Genomic DNA, 22620 nt, shown 5'->3' with positions numbered 1-22620 from the left:
GTGGGTCCTAGGTGGCCCACAGAGTGGCTGCTGCTCCCAGACCTGCCTGCCCCTCCACCCCCTTGGCTGTGTGATCAGAGCTGTACTCACCCCCTGTGCTCATCCTAGGGTACCCAACTGCTGTTTCAGATACAGAAGTCCGATAGATCTGCCAAGAGCCACCCCAGATAGTTTTTCCACCCAAGTACAACAACCAACTTTAGATTGGCCTCTATGGGATTACATTTGTGGGAGAAAAATATTTGACATCCTTGTATTGTATTAACCAATGCTTTCCCTCAATCCCAACATTTCCTTTCTCTCCTTGGTGCTTCCCCCATGTCCCTAACTCCCTTTGAAGCAGTTGGGCAATTCTGTGCTGACTGCCTCAGAGAAAGGATGTTACAATGGAAAACAGCCGGGAAAAGACTCTTCCTGACTTTTGAGTTTCAAAAGCTTAGGCCATTAGGGAAATGGAAAAGACCCACAGAAAGGACAAAACATTTGGCAGCAATGTCATGAGTGAGAACAAAATGCCTCTCCAGCCCTACTCCCTGAGCTTCAAGAATTGGAGAGAGCCAGAAGGAAGAGAAAAAACTGATGAAGTCTGGGACAAGAGGGCCAGACCTGAAGGGGCCACATGGACGTGAGCAGAAGCAACATCTGCAGACCACCCGTAATCCACTCACAGGACCCTTTGCATCACCCATGCCCACGGGCTAGACTGGTTGCCATCCGGTAAGGATTTCTCACTAACTGCTTAGCAGGAATAACAGCTGTCTGTGGCCCCAACTTGGCGGTGATGTCACAGCTGGACTTATCCCATGTGACCAACCCCAAAAACAGTATCTCAGGGCACTTGTAGGCCCCCAACAAGGATGGTGGGGCCCTTGGGCACCTGGCAAGATTTTGCAGTGGGAGGAGAAGTCCCTGTGTCTACAATTAAAAGCTGAATGGAACCAGTTCAAGATTTTCAAAAATCATGGTTAGCCTCACCTCTATCCAAGCTCTCCTAAGTATTGCTACCTCTGGCCTTCTCCAGGGAACCACATTGCTTTGAATGTTGAACATCTTTGAACTGTTTCCCGTAGAGCTGGTCCAGTGGTCTGTTTGGGTGATTCTACCCTGTGTTGCATTCCTAGCCTCTGACCAAAACCTGACCTTGATCTTGATCTTGGGTAATTGCCTGGTTCTCCAGGTTCTCATGCTTCTCACTGTAGAACCCTGCTCTCCCCAGCTCCCAAGCCAGGAGGGTTTTGCACACCTTATCTCTCCAACTACACTAGAGTGTCAGTTCCAACACGCAAACCACCCTCCTCCTCATGGGCTCATCTATCCCACCCCTAGAGATTTCCTAACTACAAAGATACTCATCCTGTGCCCCATCTTCTCTAAGATGGAGTGAGTTACAGATAAAATGGAGTCTTCAAGCCCATACCATAAGTACCGGTAGGTGGAGGTTGTGCTTGGGATGAGTCAAGGTATTAGGTCGATAGAACCAGGTTGAGCCCGTGGCTGGTCTGGTTCCCTTCTCATAACTCTCTTTCCTCCCGTGTGATTAATGCCATTAGACCATCCTGAGGATAAACCCGCTCTCCTCTTCACTTGAGGAAGCATAGTAGGGTGGCTCCAGACCCTAAGGAAAGCCTTCTCCTTTAGTCTAGAGGTAAGATACCAAAGGTCACAAAGTGGGCCCAAGGGGCAAGTGGCAATAGCTGAGGTTTGAAACTAGAGAAGGAAGGGTACAGGGTCAGCAGGTAAGTCCTCAATGGGAAAGTTCTCGGATCATGTCTACACTGAAAGATGACAATGGAAAACGTAGAATGGAAGTGTCACTTCTGATTTATGGCACGTACATATTTTCATCTTTGCATTTTCCCCTTGCCCTTCCCTGCTTCATAGAGGTGTTGTGAGGCTTAATGTTGATCTACAGATCTCAGATAAAAGTTATTATAGAAGTACAAGAATGAGCACCATCACTGACACGAATTAGCCTGAAGTCAAATAAGTATTAAGTAGATTTAAAAGTTAAAGGTATAGGAATGTTAGTGTGTGTTTCAAAGGCTACCACCATCTGGGGACAAGAAATGTACCACAAAACGCAATCTTTTTCACGATGAAGCTATAAAAGCATTTGGAGTAAAAAAAAAAAAAAGTGGAAAGAAGCAAACATCAAGGGATTATTATGAGTGACTGTGAAAGCAGATGACTTAGCAAAAACAAAGCAGGTCTTCAGCCAAGTGACAGCATGACTGATTTTTATGCAAGATTTTCAGACCAAGTCTGTTAAAGGAACTGTTGGCTCCATGAGTGTTCATCGTGGTGCCATTTCTCCGGATTGAATTCTAGCTGAAATTAATGGGCATGGGTCTGGGGGGTGAAAAGTTCTTATTAAAATACAGAGATTTTTGTGGTAAATTATGGTAGCTAGGGGTTTGCGGTTGGGAGTGGGGAGTGCTTTGGAGTATTTCTTCTACCAATTGCCCTAGCAATCATATCCATCTTAGGAGGTTCACTGCCTGACTTCTCATCTTTGGGGACTTTGGGGCAAGTTATGTAAGCCTTTTGTGCCTCAGTTTCCTCATTTGTAAAAAGGAAATAGTGAAAGCCCTTTTAGGGTTGGTGTGAAGAAAAATGAGTTAACGTTGGGTTGTTATTGCAGCATAACTCAATCTCTCATGACTGATACAGGTATCCTTAGTGTGAAAAATCTACTTGCACACTAAACAGTGAACTACAATAGTGAAAGTCCATCCTGACTACTGTCCCCAGGTAGATCTTTGTAAAATACCTCTCGTGTTATGAGATTCATCCTTTGGCCTGGTGTCAGATCCCACCTCCTTGGCTCTGCTCCTCTAATCTGACTTTCTGTCCCACAGCTTTAGTAAAGAAGTCTTCATTTCAAATTAGGCTGCACCCTTTGCCATGGACACTCAACAAGCCTTATTTATTCCTACCACCCGGAGTACTCCCACTGTTGGCCTAACAAGAGCAGCAATGACTACGATTCTGCCTATTTCAATCCAATCCTTTGATTGTAATAGCTACTATCTCTCCAGATAGCAATGGAGAAATGACTGTGAAACTTTAGAACATGGTTATTGTGTTCATTATTATTAGCAAACATAGACTGACATGTAACCTACAAGAGGGCCATTGCAAGGACCAATGACAAAAACATGAGATGGACTAAGGATTGCAGTGTGCAACTGTGGGCCTGGAACATCAGTATGAATATCCTCTACGGGCCAGTGTCACACCCAGGACTTTATCCTGTAGCTACACTATCACAAGTGTACAAAATTGCACTTCTGAGATACTCACTGCACAGTGTTTATCATGGTGAGAAACTGGGAAAGCCTCAGTGGCCACCAATATGACACTGATTAAATAATTATCATAGACCATGAACGGATATGCTGGGCAGGTGCTAAAAGGACTGGAGTGGAATGGTATGTATTGACACAGACAGATAAGCATGATATGTGGTCGTGTAAACAAAGCAACTTGAAGAACAGTGTATGTGGTATGATCTTATGTTGCTAAATATATTTTATGTTCGTAAAGTCTCTGGAAAGGATATTCATTAAGCCAATAGCAGTGGCTAAGTCTGTGGGGTAAGACTGCTGGGGTGGAGTGAGGGACTCACTTTTTACCATATTCCTGGACCTCTAACAAGAAGCCTTTATTACTTTTGTGACAATAGTTATAATACTATCGTTTGTTGAGCAGGCTGCCACTAAGTTCATCTGATAGTCCTCCTGATAAAACATCATGAAGAAGTATTTTTATTATCCTTACCCAATGGACAAGAAAACGGAAGGACAGAGAAGTGAAGGAAACTGCCCAGAGATAGTAAGTGTCAAAATCAGGATTTGAACCCACGGGGTTCAGCTACATGTTGTGTGCTCTTAATCGCTGCCCTACAATCAAAATAAATATTAACGATTTGGGGGACACCTGAGGTGGCTAAGTCTGTGGAGCATCCGGCTCTTGGTTTCCGTTCAGGTCATGATCCCTGGGTCATGAGATCGAGCCCTGCGTCAGGCTCCGCGATCAGCGGGCAGTCTGCTTGAGAGTCTATCTCTTTCTCTCGCTCTATCTCTGCCCCTCCCCCCACTCACGCTCGCAAGCTCGTGCGCTCTTTCTCTCAAATAAATAAATAAATCTTTAAAAAAATAAGTAATAACAATTATTTAAGCCTTCTCCCTTCAGGGGAATTCTCACTTCTGCGATGCCGCCTCTGATGACATCAGGCTGTTCATTCATTCAACAAATATTTAGTAAATATAAGGCCAAAGGGCTTATTTGGGATACTGCAAAGTATACAAGTCAAAGCAGTCACAAGCCTTGCCATGCAAGAGCTGATGAGGAAGATAAAGAGAGCTTGAAACCTGGAACACGGAGTGTTGTGATACTGTGACGAGGTTCTATGAATCCGGAGCAAACGGGAGGCACTTCCAACTCCGGGAAGCCGAGTCAAGCCTGAAGACCAAAGAGCTTCACGGAGAGCCACTCATTTGTTTGGCTGGAGTGAAGGGGAGGAACAGATGAGGCTGCAGGCTGCAGAGGTGGGGCAAGAGGACACCCTGCTGAGAGCTGTGGGCTCTATTTGGTAGGAAACGAGATCCCATGAGAAAATTTTCATTAGGCCAGTGATAGGGTCAGAAGAGCAACCTAATGATACCGGTAAGTATTTATTAAGTGCTAGACAGGATGCTAAGTATTTTTACATATTCTCCCTCATTTCATCTTCAAAACAACCTTGAGAGGAAGATATTGATAGTTTCCCAACTTTACAGGGAGCTGAACTAACAGGCTCATTGGGCAGCACAGCTGGGAAATAAGCCCAAGCAGTCTGGGTCTGAAGTCTGTGTCTTTAACCACTTTCTTTCTTTCTTTTAAGATCTATTTATTTATTTTAGAGACAGAGAGAGAGAGAGAGAGCAGGGAGAGGGGCAGCGGGAGAAGGAGAGAGAATCTCAAGCAGACTCCCCGCTGAGCATGGAGCCCAGCGCAGGACTCGAGCTCACAACCCTGAGATCATGACCTGAGCTGGAATCAAGAGTCCGATGCTTAACTGACCGAGGCGCCCAGGCACCCCCAAAGCATGTTGTTTCTATAATGCATGCAACATATAAGCACACATGCACTCATATATCATGTAAAAGGGTTTGGATTAATAATTTCTAATATCCTGTCATTCTCTGATTCCATAGGGAGATCTTGGTAACAATTAGAGTAACAAACCGCAATGCGTGGCACTTCATAGTTTTATGCTTTCCTGCAGGGAGCCGTTCTCGTTCCGACCTGCTGAACAAACTTCTGAGGCGCATAGGGCGAGTACAACTTTTTCCAGAAGAGAAGAGAGATTGGGGGAGCTTAATTGTCCAAAGTCACAGAGCTCCTAAGCACTAGAATTTGGGTTCAAATCTAGGTATTCCGTTTTAAGTCTGGTGCTTTTTTTTTTTAAGTTGAAGAAAATTCCATGATTCCTTATGACCGTGCTCTCTTAAAAGCACCACCCAACCTTCACACTAAACTTGGCTTCTGAGAATCTCACAGTTTCAGGAACTGTGTTCATCTTTTCAGCATTGAAAGGGTGGGCAGGTGGGACGAAACCTGCTTTCAAGGTGGATAACCATCAGCCCAGGTTAATGGTGCATCGGAGCTGGAGTGATCAGGAGCCGAGAGCAGAGCCTGGCGGGTCCGCCACCCCCCACAGCATCACGTTAGGCTGCAGCCGCCCGCACCTTCACTGCTGGGGCGCATTAATTTTGCTGCCCTTGCATTCATCCATAAACACTTTGATGTGGATGGACTTGGGTATGAAGTCACACTCTCTGACTCACTTCTACTTCAAAGAAACTAATTATGAATGAACTCACCAAGTATGTCAAAAAACTGGAAATCATTGACCATTCCTTGCTAACTTTTGCAAGAGACTCTTCTGGATATGATTACATGAAATACTGTGTGTGGAAGTATCTAGCTCCGTGCCAGGCCCATACTGGTCTTTCAGTAACCCATCATTTCTGAGCACCACTCAGGCTAGGCTTTGTTCTGGGTGCCAGGAAGAGAGCAGCGAACAAAACAGGTGAGGCTGCTGTGCCCACGAGCCTAGCTGGGGAAGACACAGAATGAACGAGTACCTGAACAAGAAGGTGTATCAGGTCTGAAAAGTGCTATAAAGAAAATGAAACAGGTAACGTGATGGAAAGTGGCTGTGAATGACTTTAGGGTACAGTGGTCGGACAAGGTCTCAAGGACAACATGTCTTTCTTTGAAGGGCCAGCCATCCCGAAGGCTGCAAGAATTGCATGGGTGTAGCCTGGGAGGGACTGAAAGAAGGTAATGGGTCGGGGAAAGGAGTGCGGGTTATACTCAACGGTGAATGGGTGGTTAAGGCAGAATGGCTTGATCTGTCATATAGGTCAGAGCTGACTCTAGCTGTTGGGTGGAAAATGGAGGGTCAGGGGATGTGTCTTAGCTCAGGCTGCTATCACAAAATACCATAGACTGGGTGTCTAAACAACAGACATTTATTCTTACAGTTCCAGGGGCTGGGAAGTCCAAGATCAAGGTGACAGCAGATTCAGTTCTTGGTGGCCCACTTTCTGGCTCACAGACCTGGCCTGTCATGTCCTCACATGACAACACAAAGTGTGAGCTCTGGTCTGCCTCTTCTTATAAGGACATTAATCCCATCTCGAGGTCTCTACTCCCCATGATCTCATCTAACCCTGATTACCTCCCAAAGGCCCCATGTCCAAACACCATCGCACTGAGGGTTAGGGCTTCAATGTGTGCCTTTTGGGGGAGACAAACATGCAGCCCATAACAGGGCAGGTGGAAGTGAGAGGCAGCTGCTGCGGAGGTCTGGGTGAGAGGTGGGGGACCTGGACCAGAATGGGCAAAACTAAGTGGAGATACTAGATCCGGCTTGTCTTTTAGAGTCTGATCCCACGGAGTAGATCCTGAATAAACATTTCCACATGGAGCTACTTTTCTTCCTTTCCTCCCTTCCTCCCTTGCAAGCGCCCTACTTCATTTCATTTGTTGAGTTTTGGCATAAAATAATTGACATCTTTTGTGTGTGTGTGTGTGTGTGTGTGTGTGTGTGTTTTAAAGCACAGATGATAAGTGTATCCAAAGACGGGTCAATTCAAGTCGATCCAACAAAACTTTGTTGAGCATTGAAAACATACAACCTCTTCACCTCAGATGCTTTTTCTACTCATTTCAATTCAACAATAGGTTGTGATTGGCGGTTATGAGCTGGGCACCATCTTCGGTTCTGGAAGTTCAGATGAAAAAGACACAGATCTAACCCTCAACAGTCTCACAGTTCAATAATGGAGAAATATGGGCAAGGAAATAAAATATGACACAGGAGCCAAGTGAAACCCAGAAACATGTAAGGTACAGGGCACCTAAACAGTGCAGGGGCTGAGGGCAACCCTCTGAGAGAGGAACAGGGGAAAGCTTTCCAGAGCAGGTGCCTCCTGGCCTGAGTGTCAGGGAAGGACCGTTCCCTGGGGGACAAGGAGGGTGTCCTGGGCCAGGGAACAGCATAGGCAGATGGATGCAGGAGCGAAAGAGCAGGGTTTATTTGGGGGAACCTAGGGCCCCTCAGTATTGCTGTGGCAAATGTAACAACAGAAGGAGAGAGGCTGTCAGCCGAAGTAGGACCCAGATCACAGAGGGCCTCATTTATTATGATGAACGAGCCCGCACTATATTCTGTTAGTGACAGGGCGTCAGAGAAATGTTTCACACAGGGAGACACCATCAGATTTCATTCAACTCTATGCATTCGCCAGCTGTTTCTTTAAAACACACAGACACGCACATCATTTGAGAACATTCGCAAAGGTGTGTGAAGGGGAGACTTTAAAAACATCTGGCTTCAAGGAAATTATATAATTTGGAAAGGGCAGAGAATGAGGAGAGGAAAAATTCCAGGGGCTCAAGGAGAGATTCTCGGCCCCTTTCCAGCCCCTGGGAAAAGTCCGACGCGGGAAAAGCAGCCCGTCTGTTATGTCTGCAGGCGTCTGAGGCGAGCCCTGCTCCTCCACAGAACGGGGCGATTCATGCAGAATGTAAAGATGAGAGGTGCCCATTTTCCAGGGGCTGTGATGCCAATTCCAGTTGCAGTGAGAAAGTGACAGGAGCCAGGAGGCCCGGGGGTGCCAAGGTACACATTTCTAGTGGGCACACCATTAAGGCATCTAATAAAAAATCCTAATTGTGCTCCGAGGACTTTCAGAGACCTTGGCAGCCTGGCCCCGGGTGTGGAATGCGCAGCCTCCAGGCCCGGCTGAGCGTGGTGTCTCACGGCACCTCAGAGGGTCTCGAGAGGGGGCGTCAAAGTCTGCACCAAGGCACAGAATCAAAATGAACTTGAATTCCACTTTGATATCTTTTTTTTTGTAAAGATGCCCCATAAAACTCGGGAAAGGGGTTGCCACAAACTGCAGCTCAAGAGGATGGCATCACTCTGCCATTTCTACTGTGCACAATGAACCGGGAATGTCAAGGTTCCGACATGGAAAAAAATCCCTCCGAGGCTTCCAAATGTTGGCTTTTGGGCTTGCTTATAGGAACAGTAGGGGGTGCAGCCCTGGTCTTTGTAGTGGGTAGAGAGGCACAACGGAGCTCAGGGCATGGCTAGGAAATGAGGTGGGAATCATTATGGTATTTGGAACGAAAATACTTGAACATTCTCTATCTTGGCTGCTATAAAAATCTTATAAATCTGCACTGCCCAATAAGCTAGTTCCACCGCTGCTCGAACTTAAACTTGGGTTACCCACATTTCAAGTGCTCGATAGCCATATGTAGCTAATGTCTACCCTACTGAATAGTGCAGATCGAGAACATTTCCATCACGGTGGAAAGTTCTATTGGACAGTGCTGTTTTAGATACCAGCTTCATGGTGCTTTTTTCTCAGGCCATAGACTCTGACTGCTGCTTCAAACATGGTTGTATGAGAGCAATAATTACATGAATAACAATAATGATGGTTCACATTATTGAACTCTCACTCTATCGGGCCCTGTGCTAGAGTCTTTCCATGTCTGCCAGGTTGATCCATCGAGAAGTGGACTTTTTTTCTCATGGCTCTTCCCCCTCCCCATCCCCAAATCCAAGAGGAAAGTGGCCATTGGCCCCTGCAAATGGAGAGACTGCTGTTGCAGAGAGCCAAAAGCCAAAGTTGACTGAAGACAACATACCTGCTTGTCTTTTGCAAGAAAGCTAAGCTTGTGGAGAAGATTGTGCTAGGTCTCCCGGAAGTGGGAGAGAGGGAGAATGAGGCAAGTCCCCCAGACTGGAAAGAAGAGAAAGGTCAGAAAGTCCTTTTTCGGGGTGGAAACAGAGCCCCACTCCCTGGAGCAGGGCTACTGGTAAGATTCCCAGAGGCGAATGGGAATGTCTGTGTCTCTAGGGAGGCGGGACCCAGGCCCTAGGTTCCCAGCCCTTGCAAAAGCTTCTCTGCCACAAGCATGACACAGACGCCCTGGAATCACTGAGCTTTAAGGGACGTCCAGCTGGACCACGACTTGACCCTCTGGTGCCTCTGTGCTTACCAGAAAAAGACACTCTCTCCCTCATATTGAATAATTTATCGCTGAGTTAGTATGTTACTGATAGGGGCTGAATTGTCCCCCCTACCGTTCACATGTTGAAGCCCTAACCTCCAGCACCTCAGAATGTCTGTATTTGGAAACAAGGCCTTTAAAGGGTGATTAAGTTAAAATGAGGCCATAAGTGGGACCTCATCCAATTGGACCGATGTCCTTATAAGAACAGAAAATTCAAACACACAAAAAGACAAAAGGAACCCGCAGGCACAGAAAGACCCTGAGGGGGTGCAGCTAGGGGATGGCCATCTGCAAGCCGAGGAGTGAGACCCCAGAGGAAACCAACGCTGCCAGAACTTGATCTTGGATTTCCAGCCTCCAGAGCTGTGAGAAAATAAAGTTCTGTTGCTCAAGCCACCCAGCCTGTGGTACTTTGTTATGGCAGCCCCTGCAGACCAAGACAATTACTATGCAGTCTGAAGAGCTCTCCCCGGTTAGTCTTTCCCGAGCCTGTGCTGGGCACAGCCCGGACCGCGGGCTCACACACCGAGACTCTTCTGCGTATGTCCACACCGTACACACGGACAGGTGCCGCCGGTCAGGGAAGAGAGCTGGTCAGGTTCAGAGGGAGGGACATAGAGGACACACAGTCCTTGCAGGGCCTCCTAGGACTGTGGGTGGGGAAAAGAAGCGGCTGCTGGGGGGCGCCTGGGTGGCTCAGTTGGTTAAGCGACTGCCTTCGGCTCAGGTCATGATCTTGGAGTCCCGGGATCGAGTCCCGCATCGGGCTCCCTGGTCGGCAGGGAGTCTGCTTCTCCCTCTGAGACCCTCCTCCCTCTCGTGCTCTCTGTCTCTCATTCTCTCTCTCGCAAATAAATAAATAAAATCTTAAAAAAAAAAAAAAAGCGGCTGCTGGAATGAGGTGGGGCAGGGCGCGGCCCCGCGTGCAGGCGACAGCGCGTGGGTGAGCTACTCCGTGTGCACAGCGCTCCGAGTACCTACCGCTCCAGGACTCTGCCAGGAGGCTGCAATCTCCATGTCCACCCCCCCCACCCCCATGAACCGCCATAGGGGTCCCTGACGTGAACGGCACCCTTAGAGGGGACACTGCTGTGCAGTGCACTGCCTGACCCGTAGATGGGATGGGACCATGAGGAAAGTGGCAGCAGCAATGAGAGGCGGGAGGCCAAAGAGACTGGAGTTCCATCTTCTAGGCGAGACCCCACAGCAGAGACTTGCAGTGATATTTCCTACCAACCCAACGGAATGGGAGACTGGAAGCAAAGTTGACTTCAACAAAAACAGATGACGTGGCCCTTCTCGCACGTTTAACGTTGTGAAATAAGATTCATACTTTATGTATGATTCAGAAGCAGGGTTCCAGCAGGAAACTGCCGGCATTCTCAAATGTAGTAACTAGGGATGAATGAATGGGATGATTTGCAAAGATGAGGCAGGGTTAAGAGAAACCAGCCAGAGACTCTGAGGCAACCTGGAGCTAGCGTCAGCTGGAATGGCCGCTCCCCAGCACCTGCTGGGGGTGTGGAGGGAGCAGTTTCAGGAAGGGCAGAAGCTCAAGGAGAGGGTCACATCTGCGTGCAGGAGCTATAGCCATCAGTGGAGGTGAGCGGCCATTGTCCAGCGGAAGCCTAGCAAGCAAGGAGCTGGGGGAATAAGTCCCCCAACCCCATTTTTTCACCCTCTGACCTCTACCGTAAGAGTCCTCACAGTGGAGCCCAGCCAGAAGCCCGAAGTAGGGTGAGAAGGATAGAGACAGAAACTGGAAGGCAAACAGGACAATCCAGCACACTTTCTAAATGTGCATCTTTTCGTCTAGTCCTCCAGTGAGCCTCTCGTTAAACCCTTACTTATAGATATAAAAGTTTAGGCTTAGGGAAGAGGTTAAGGGTTTTTGTCTCACTAGATCTAGAATGGGGAGTGACCATGTTTGTCTTATATCCAGTTATATCCCCAGTGCCTAGAAAAGTGCCTGGAATGTAGTAGGTGCTGACTGCATGTTTGTTGAGTGACTAAATGAGTGAACTTCTTCAAGAGCACACAAGTACTATGTGGTAGTGTGGGATTTGAACCCAGACTGTCTGATGACAAAGCTCACAGGCCTAAGGATCACATCAGTGTTCCTAAACCCAAGTCGATAGATCCTTATAAGTCTAAGAGTTTGCCAAGATAACTCCAAAACTTGGTGATTTTGTATCTTAATTTCAGTGATAGCCTTAAGAAGTAAATATTCGCATATCCTGGATGATCACCTATCCCATAAACAGAGACTGTTCTGAGATTTCAGTGCCCAAGTCTGTGTTTGCATTCACTGTCATACTGGCACAAAATGGTACCATTGTAATTATCTTCAGCTGATGAGAAAGGAACATGGGTGGACTTAATTCCTAAGTGATTCATAAGGGATGCCTGTAATGCCGAAGGACACCATAGAATACCGTAAAAACAAGAAAAAGAGGGGTGGGGCGCACACAAAAGAACAGGCACCAGGGGATCAGAGCCAGTGCCTCCTCATAGTCAGTGATTCGGGTTTAATACAAACCCCATCTCTCATACTAATGTTATTCTGAATTGTACTGCTTATGCAGTTTTAGTTTTTTAAAATTCAGTTTGTTTATATTTGCATAGGAGTTTAAATATAATTTTATGCTTAGTTTTGGTCAAAATATTATTTAAATTAACTCTTTAAGTGGTTTTCTTTTTAAAATATATTCAGGCATTGAGCAAGTACAGGAAATGCTACAAACCATGGTATGAACTGCTTGCAGCAAGAACCCAACAGAGGCAGCCCAGACTTAACTAGGGATGTCTGGGGAAAGGGGAAAATTTTGATTCCCCCCCAAAAGCTGGAAATACTTATTATTTATTGAGAATCTATTAGTCACTGCACTGAGTTTTTTTTTACATGTGCTATGGACTGAATTGTGTCTCCCCAAAATCATATGTTGAAGCCCTAATATGATGGTATTTGGAGATGGGAACTCTGAGAGATAATTAGGTTTAGATGAGGTCATGAGGGTGGTCCCTTATGATGAGATTGATGTCCTTATAGGAAGAAACACTACAGAGCTTGCCCCCTCTGCCCTCTCTCCCTGAGCCATGTGAAGACACAGCAAGAAGGCAGCTGTCTGTAAGCCAGGAGGAGAATCCTCACTAAGAACTGAGTCTGCTGCCACATTGAACTTGGACTTACCAACCTCCAGAACTATGAGAAATTTAAGCCACCCAGTCTATCGTATTTTGTTATAGCGGCCTGAGCTAGTACAACAAGTATCATCTCAAATCCTCCTAACAATTTTGCAATGAAAATATTATTTCCCCATTTCACAGATGAGGAAGCTGAGGCTCAGGAAGGTATGTAACTTGTCCAAAGCACACTAGAAAGAGAACAAGGATTAGTTTATAAAGGTTTGTGAATAAAGGTTTATGGATTTTTTGAAAGCTCTCTAAGTCCTTACTGATAGGTGACAAGGGTTAGTCCTACCATCTATGGTGAATGTCATACTGTTAATACTGTTCCTAGACCCACATGGAGACAGTCCAGAAACGTCCTCAACTTTGTACTGATAGATATGTGGACCACTATTACTAATGTGGGTGTCAACTGGGGTGAACCTGACAGTTCAGCTTTAATTATTTTAAAATTTTGAGCATATTTGAGCCTAACTTCTCTTCCCATGGAAAAGCATTAGTGTGTGAACAGAAAGTGTTCTCTAGTCACACAGCTAAAACTTGGCTGAAGGAGGACTATGGGAGCTCAGCTTGGCATTGCCATTCTAACCCCTTGTAGTGATTCTCCGATCCCCAGTGGCTAATGCAGGGTGATAGACAGCATAACAGGTGACTTCACAGACAGAAGCAATTAATGACACAATCCCTTGTAGGTATATGGTGCTTCAGAGTCCGCAAAGAACATTCACATACGTCATCTCACATATAAACTGAGTCTCAAAAGGTTAAATAATTTGTTGAAGGTTCGAGTCCAGATCTTTAGAGAGACTCAAAGTCTGGTGCTCATTTTTGCTATTCTATTGGTTGCCCCAGTCTGGAGCGTGGGCTCCTCAGAGGCCATCGTGTGCTTGCAAAGGAATCTATACCAGCATATGCTTGAATTAAAGGAATGTAAATTCCATGAAGGCAGGGGTTCTCTAAGTGGTTAAAAGCCAGGGCTCTGAACCTAGATTGCTGGGTTCCATTAGCTAGCTGTGTGACTTGGGGCAAGTACCATAACCTCTCTGTGCCTAACTTAAAAAATGTATATTAATATATAATATGTAATATTTCCTCATTTAAAATGTGTATTAATATAAAGTATGTAATAATTTATAGTAAATTAATAATACCTACATTATAGTGTTTTAGGAGTAAATTAATGAATATATATAAACCTTTTATAATGCTTAGAACAGAGAGTACATAGAAAGTACTCAGTATATGCCAACTATAATTATTACTACTCACTGCTGAGTTAGTCAGCATCTAGATTAGTGCCTGATAAATAGTGTACCCTTCAAACACCTGTCAGATGAACTAAATAAATATCTAACAGAGGACTTCCCCAAATAATATCATGGAGAGGGAATCCTTAAAACAGTTTTACTTTAAAAACTAAAAAGAACATACCTCCCTGTGACAGCGACATCTATCCTTGAATTGACAACATTTCTAGGTGACTTCACATAGCTGGAAGAAAATTAATCTCGAATCACTTTTGGCTATGTAAAACAATTTCACGTGAGTGTCTAGAACAGTTTGGATGGCATCCAATAGGCCCTCACGAAGTATTTGTTGTTGATGATAAATAGATTATTTTGGGTCTGTTTTGAGCAGGAACAAGGGCGAAAAGAGGATCCGTTTCTGGAAAATAATTTCTGCAGAGACTTGGCAAGAGGAACACAGAAGGCTGGTCTCAACATAACTGATACTGAATGAGTGTTTCTTGTGGAGTGTCCATCCTCATAGTAGCAGAAGCAGACTCTATCCTGAGAATGGAATTACAAGAGACTTTTTTCCCCCTTTCCAAGACCCAGGACCTCTGCTTTTCCACAGTAATTCAAGAACCAGGGGATTGGAAATAGAGGTGGGTTTTCACCTAAGTGAGAGGCATAGGCTGGGCATGCAATGTATCTGCGCAACACTGTATGTCAGTTTACCCAGAAAGCCCTCAAACTGCGCCTCCCGTGATTCAGAAGAGACCATAACTCTGGCCAGCAGTGATCACAGATGTATGTGAGCAACTTTTCTAAAATCAAGAAATATTGCAGCTCAGGGAGTTTTTTGTTTGTTTGTTTGTTTGTTTTGTGGAGTGCTGTTTCTCTCTTTGCAATCAACGTTGCTTCCCTTTTCTTCTTAGACATTTTTGACTTTTATGAATTTACGTAGAAAATTACATTCTCGGAGCAATTGGAGTTCCTCCTTCCAGGATGGATTTGACCCCCCTGCCCTCCCCCACTGGGAATTTTCCCTGCGACAGGTTTGCAAAAAAGTACTTGGGGTCTTTTCAACACACGGTGACTGTTCACAAGGCACAATTGTTTGTCTTCAACTTGGAATTCCTCTCCACTGAGCCAGGAACAAAATCAAGGCGACAGAGGCTCTAAAATTCAGACAGGAAGTTCTGCCCTTTTGACCTGGGAAACCAAGAGGAAAGTGAGGAGGAAGACGATAAAGAAAAAGCCCAGGAGGAGGTCTGATATCTGCACCTCTTATAGACCTTCTACGTTTTCCCAACAAAATTGTTTAAGGTAGAGGTGGTCTTTTACAAGACTATTGATGAGCACCAAGTGAGCCCTGAGACACCCCCCTGTCCTGCCCCCCAGCTCCCATCCAGGCAGGCTCCTGGTTCTAAAACCCTGTGCATAACTATAATCAAGGCAAGTAGTTCGAAGAGCCAGGGAAAGAAACTCAGAGAAGAGTTGTGTGCTGTAGCCGTTCCAACAGAGAAGTACTTCCATACTCCAGGCTCCCATTTCCCACCTTTCTGCTCCCCCTCTACACATTCACGTCTTCTCCCTTCCTTCCTCTGTGGTGGCTCTGGCCCTGTGTCTATTTCTGGCTTGCTTGAACTGCACCCTCCTGCAATCCTTCCTCCTTCCTCTGTTCTTCCCCAGCCATCCCCTCCAAATCGATGGAGCTTTATTTAAACCACTTGTGTTCCATTTCTTTTCTTTCATTTCTATCATTTGTCCTCAGTGAGATTTTGAGAAACAGCATCTCCTCCCTGTGTGTTGCATCAGAAGCTACTGTACAAATTGTGGTTTATTAGGCTCACCAGTTACACATCCGGGGAAATGTTCCATCCACACCCAGGATAAACTAGGCTAAGATGAAATCCATCACCTCCACCCCTCCATCTTCTCACTTCCTCTAGGGCTTCTCTCGTCCTCCTTCTCCTCACCTGCCTGGTACCCCCAAACCAGATCTCTCCCTCTCCTCCTTCCCCCAAGGCCTATTGATATCACTGCAACACCTTTTAAGTGTGATTCTTCCTCTCTGTTCTCCTTGCCCTGCTTCAAGACCTGATCATCTCTCATGATCCTGAACTGTTTTCATACCTCCTGATCCTGCTTCAGCACCTTCAGTTCCTTCCCATTCCCATCAGACTCAACTCGCCTAAACACACATCTTACCACACCGCTTCCCTTATTCAAAAATCTTCAGCGGTGCCCTGTTCCTAAGGGCAAGTCCACATGCGACAGCCTGACATTCAAGGCTCTTCGCCGCCTGGCTCAAACCCGCTTTTTCTTTCTTTCTTTCTTTCTTTCTTTCTCTTTCAAGATTTTGTTTTTTTTATTAGAGAGAGAACATAAGCAGGGAGAGTGGCAGGCGGAGGGGGAAACAGGCTCCTCGCTGAGCAGGGAGCCCGATGTGGGGCTCGATCCTAGGACCCTGGAATCATGACTTGAGCAGAAGGCAGATGCTTAACCATCTGAGCCACCCAGGCGCCCCTCAAACCCACTTTTCTTGTCCCATCTCCCATCACATGCTAGGTCCTGGGTCACCGTGCATTGAATGAAAAATGTTTTGTCTTAAGATGTTTTGTCCCACAATTGTTGCAGCGGGGGTTCATGGCCGGGGCTCCAAACTGAAAATACATTGGCTCCTGACCCAGCTAAACACTGAGGCATGACTGCCCAGAGTTACTCATCTGGGACATTGCCAGGCCCCTAATACTAACTAGCTGTGTGACCTTTGGCCAGCCCTCACTTCTTCAGGTCTAGGTTCCCTCAATAGTACCATGAGGCCCAGATGACTTCAAAATTTTCTACTTAATGATGATGGATAAGATGTGCAGACCCTCTGAGCCAGACTTCATGGGCTGTGGTACATTGCCACATTGGCCCAGGTACTAGCCCTGGCCTCTCAGTTCTGTCTGAAGCCATCATCCCATTTAGGGATGAGATCAGACCCTGGGAGAACTGACTCATACTGCAGCCTCAGACAAGTCAGATTTGTACCAGAAAGCTCCTTTATGAATATGCAGTTGCAAGAAAACTTCCATCTGCTCTTCAGAACATCTTCTCCCTAGATTAATGGTACATGCATGTTAATATATTATCTAGATTTTTTTTCTTGGTAAGTAAAATTAGTTATCAAGAGATTGCCTGGGCATATGGATTCAGAATAAGAAAAGCTCATGGTCTAGAGTCCAGTGTTTCCAGACTGTGATAGGACCTGATGAGTTCCTTTTGTTCCAAGTATCTGCTAGGAGCATTTGATTACAAGCAACAGAAACTGATGTTGGTTGCATAAAGCAAGAAAGGATAATTGGGAGATTCCTGACTAGCTCATGGAGGTCTTCCCTGACCATGAGTCTGAAGTAGCCTTCCCAGCCGGTCGCCACCACATCACCCTACCTATTTCTTTCATAGCACTTGTCTAGTGTGAAATTATCTTGTTTACTTGTTTGTCATCGGTCTTCCTCATTAGACTGCTTGATCCACGAGGGCAGGGACATTGTTATTCCTGTTTGTAGCTCTATCTCCAGAACCTAGGACAGTGTCCAGCATACATGGTATGCTCAGAGAGATTTGCGGGGTGAAAAAATGAGTAGAAAGAGCTGAAAAATTAAGCCCTAGGAATGACTGGAGATGGAATGACCAGTAGCAGGAACCTCTTGTTTTGTAGGTAGTACCATGAATGACTTAACTCCAACTACATTTTTCTTTCCATGTTTTTGCTCTAGGTTCCCATGCACAGGATAGAGAATTCAGGTGGCCCAACTAGGATCACATGACCACCCTAGAGGCTGTGATGTTGGAGTCTTGGGATTGGTTGCACAGCAGAGCCTCACATGGAAGAGAGAAGGGCAGATCCTCAAAGAAATGGTTCCCAGGCAGACATCCATTGCCTTCAACCACGGTGATCATTTTTCTTCGAGACCTGTCAGTTGATATGGCAATTCTGCTCCCTAAAGATATCTCCATAATAGCTTATTTGTCAATTATCACTTTTCCTGTCTCCATGGGCTCCACCTAAGCAGGTCTTACCCACTCAAAAGTCTCACCTGCTCAAAGGAGACAGACAGACTCACTCTGCTAATGTGATCTATGTACTCTGCCTAGCATATCCCAGTACATCTTTTTGTACATTTGTTTCTTATTTTTTAGCCCATGAATAAAACATACATCTACTTTACATTTGAAAAATGTGTGCTTTCACTTAACCCAAAGTCCTTGTTTTCTGTAAACCCACATTCGGATGACTTTGTTGTGGCTAATTCTATTAGTTGTCTACCCAATAGCCACTGAGGGCTGCAATCCACCCAGTCCTAGGGATGAATCCTAATGGAAGCCCCTAACTTCTTTACCCATAATTGGACTAGAGGTGACATGTAAACCCAAATCTGGGCTGTGAGAAAAATGCAAATTCTGTTGGGGACTTCTGGAAAGATTTTCCTCCCTGAGAGGGTCACAGGGAGAAAAGGGTTTCTTGTACCTTGTAGCTTTTCCTCATTCTTCCTTCCATCCTTCTTTTTTTTTAAATAACAAACTCTTCCTCCCTTTTTGATGGAGATGCTTTCATGTAGAGATTTGACAGTTGGAGCTGTGGCAGCCATCTTGCAAGTATGAGGTGATAAATATAAGAACAAAATGCAGGAAATGGTTGAGTAGAAGAAAGCAAAAGCCTGAGTCCTTGATTTCACTGTTGAAGTATAGAAATCAACCCTGGATTTCTTAAGTAAATAACACCCTTTGTCGGGCCCACTGTAACTTGTAGTTGAAAGCATTCCTACCTGATAGACCTGTGACAAACAACTCCTTCTTCATCTTAATGCTAACTTCTTGGCTTTATCACACTAGAGATGCTTCTGTTGTGTAGTAGTGGGGTTTTACTTAGCATTAGTGCGAAAGTTAAGTCTAAGGAAGAGCTTAAAATTTCACTGTGTTTTGTTATAAATGCTTCTCATGATTTATATTTATTTCTTATGAAGTGATTATTATGAATACCTACTTGAAAGAATACTATGACTACTCATACAGATATCTTACATGTAAAAATGTTACCTAAATTTTTTATCAATTTCACATTACAATTTAATAGACTCCAACCTGTGGTAATTTCAGAACTTCTATACAGAAGAGGCTTAAAAGTGGCAATTAAAAGGGAAGTGGGGGTGCGGTCTTGAAAGTGCATTTGCGTCACACTTTTAAGATTGAAAAGCGACTGTCCATATCATGAAACAGATGGAGCTAAGGCAGTCTCAAGCACCTCCATCTGCCCCCCATTGCTAGTATACCTTCCACCCTCAAAACCAACTGCTTAAGGAATATGACTTCCCTCCTGGAAGTCAAAGTATCAGTTTTGAAGATCTTACAGCATGGGTCTTCAAGACTAGAAACCCAGTGGAATAATATGACTTTACATCTGTGTTGCCATTGATGCCGACCAAATCACTTCACCTTGCAACACTGGATTATCACTAGCATTTCCCATAAAAAGAGATTCAGGCGCAGAGGGTTTAAATGACTGCTCAAAACACACAGCTAGCCAGCAAAACCAGCTCTACAACTCTGGTGTCCTGATCCTTACTCTTCCTACTGCATCAAGTGGTTCTCAGCTGAGGGATGGGGTCTTTAGGATCTAAAAGAGTATGGCTAAAAAGGAAACTGTCCTGGCCCATTCAAAGGAGGCTTTTTTAAGAGCATACCTTTTCTTACCAGAGAAGAGGAACGGAAAACCAGGGGGCTTGAGGGGGGAAGGGGGTGGTCCAATCACTCAACAGATTTGGAAGGCTACGGATTAAATACCCACCTTCATGTTATCTCCATGTATTCCTCTAGAATATTATCTGTCTTCCGTCCCATAGTTGCCTAAATGACACAGACCAGTCTTATCAGAACAAATACACCAGAAGGAACTTCAGATCTTGGAGCAGAGAGAAGGCGTGTGCAGACCATATGTCTCTCTTTGTACAAGTGGTTTGGAGGAGAATGTTTCTAATTCCTCTAGAGGAGTGGGATCTGAGGGAAGGTTTCTGTGTCCCAAAGAAAGGGAAGAGTGTCTTCAGGAGCAGGTTCATAGACCAAGTGAGCAGAGGGTTGTGAGTCAAAGTCAGCCCTGGGTTTTCCAAGCCCAGAGGAAAACTAAGCTCCAGAAGAGACATGGGAAGTTAAGACAGGGCCAGAATGGGAGCAAAGGGAAAAGAAAGCAAAAGGAAAACTCATGTTGACAGACTGACTGAAAAGTTTTATATATAAATCTGAGGAGAAGGAGATTCTGACTTCTCAGATCAGGACCAGGGCAATGATGTAATCCGCATACGTGAGACACAGTGGCCTGGCAGACATGCCAAGCATGTGGGCTGAAGAGGCCTGGGTTATTCCAGGTTGCCATGGTTTTTAGCCAAAAGTAATAGAACCAGGCAGGAAAAGCAGGCAGCCTTACGCTTCAGGGATGTCCACACACACTCTGAGGTGCAGGACAAAGGAAGCTTGTTCATTCACTTACCATATTGAACCACGGTTGAGTGTAACCTTTAAAAGCACAAAATTTGGAATCAGACAGACTGGAGTTTGAGTCCTAGCTCCACCATTTACTTGCTGTGTGGTTTTGACAAAGTGACTTAACCTCTCTGTGCCTCATAATCCTCATCTGTAGGCTCATCAGAGCACCTAATTGATAAGGCGATATGAGAATTAAATAAGATGTATTTTGAAAGGTGCTCAATCTTAACCTACTCTTTTTCATAGTTAAGTATATATTGAGGTAAACAGCAGAGGAATAAAAGAGGAGAGGTAAACACTGATTTTATACACATAATAAAATGCCAGCCAATAAATGAATGGGAAAGAAGCGAAGACTAAGAACAGGGTCTGGACCATCAGTGATCGAGAAGAAAGCAGATGTACTTGTCCTGAATGCTTCCACTGAGGAAACTTTTGGTTTGTATTAGATTTGGATCAGGTGAGAAATTTTGACCCTCCTAACTACCACCTGGAAGGAAAAAAGAAGGTGACGACACAAATTTTCAAATAAGTGCTGGAATGTGCAGATAATTTCTTTCTTTATAAAAACAACATTGTAACATTTTTAAGACCACTCCAGAAAGGGCTGTACCACTTACTAACTGCATGACCTACGGCCAAGTTATTACATTTCCTCGCACTTTCTTTTCCCCATCAAGAGTAAAGTGGGGGTAATAACAGTACCAAGTGCATAGGGCTGAAGTGAGGACCAGTTCAGTGAATAAGTGTAAGGCTCTTAGGAGAGAAGGAGAAGTTGCAGAGTCTTAGCCCACGTATACCCCACCGCAAAAGCAATCCCTGCATTGCGCAAGCATTACCCACTCACCCACTGTCCTTCTATCCAGTAGTGGCCACATTTACTATTTTGTATGAATTCCTCAGACCTTTTTCCGTGCACACATAGTCATGTAAATATTCATTTGTTTCTCACAAAAGGGATCATTATGTAATATTTTCTTATGATCAGCTTTTCCACCTCGTAGCATCTGGTGAAGGTCTTTCCATTGGTCAGCCTCCACCGACTTCGGGGATGATCATCATTGGTCCTGAGGTTCTCAGCAGGGTCAGTCCCAGTTTCAGCTGCTTCTTCTCATCTCCTGCTCCTTCTCGCTCTCCCAACCATGCCTGGCACCTCTGCTCGCTCACCTGCCACCACCTTGTGGGTTCTCCAGGCCTACTGGCCCCTTAATGTCATGCAGCTCCCCCAAAGGAGGGCCCAGTCAGGGAAGTCTAACTTCCGTTTGTTGCCCACCTCTCAGTTTCCCAAAACAGCACCAACCAAGTCTGTGCATGGTTAACAGACTTTTTGAAGGGTTAAAAATAAGAAATGAAATGTCGAGAGAAAAATAAAACCTTAAAATTTGTTGTTAACTCTGTTTCTTGAGTCCAAGCCAGGGGGCAATACACCCCTCATAAGGAATTCCTTCCTTGCCACACCCCATCCCCACTCTGGCCCCCCAGTTTTCTGGCTGGAAACAAGCTTCCTCCTTGTTCCCCTCTGCCCTGTCCACAGCATTACCCAGGCAAACTGGCAACCCTTATGCTAAGTTCAACCATCAGAGGTGGTTTGGCCAGAAAGGTGCTTAAAATTTTCTTTTGAATGAGGTGTCATCATTTGAAAACCAGGAGATTTTATGGAAGGAAAACTTCTAAACTCATTTTATGAGGCCAGCATTACCTTGATCCCAAAATCAGACAAAGACCTCATCAAAAAGGAGAATTACAGAACAATATCCCTGAAGAACATGGATGCAAAAATTCTCACCAAAATACTAGCCAATAGGATCCAACAGTACATTAAAAGGATTATTCACCATGACCAAGTGGGATTTATTCCTGGGCTGCAAGTTTGGTTCAACATCCGCAAATCAATCAATATGATACAATACATTAATAAAAGAAAGAACAAGAACCATATGATCCTCTCAATAGATGCAGAAAAAGCATTTGACAAAGTATAGCATTCTTTCTTGATTAAAACTCTTCACAGTGTAGGGATAGAGGGCACATACCTCAATATCATAAAAGCCATCTATGAAAAACCCACAGCGAATATCATTCTTAATGGGGA

General features: G+C 45.0%; 1 protein-coding gene and 1 long non-coding RNA gene across 2 annotated transcripts in view; one reads left to right on the top strand and one right to left on the bottom strand.

Annotated features, from left to right (window-relative positions):
* The window catches only part of AMDHD1 (amidohydrolase domain containing 1), a 204059-nt gene that overhangs the window by 33461 nt on the left and 147978 nt on the right, over positions 1-22620 (bottom strand). The window lies entirely within an intron of this gene.
* Positions 444-7089, top strand: LOC145721450 (uncharacterized). Its single transcript, XR_014145126.1, has 3 exons — positions 444-717; positions 3712-3834; positions 5270-7089. It is a non-coding gene; the product is annotated as an uncharacterized LOC145721450 (long non-coding RNA).

The sequence above is a fragment of the Leptonychotes weddellii genome, chromosome 5 (genome assembly GCF_054177405.1).
Source record: "Leptonychotes weddellii isolate Sample4059 chromosome 5, ASM5417740v2, whole genome shotgun sequence".
Lineage (NCBI taxonomy): Eukaryota > Metazoa > Chordata > Mammalia > Carnivora > Phocidae > Leptonychotes > Leptonychotes weddellii.
This window is presented reverse-complemented; position numbering and strand designations above follow the sequence as displayed.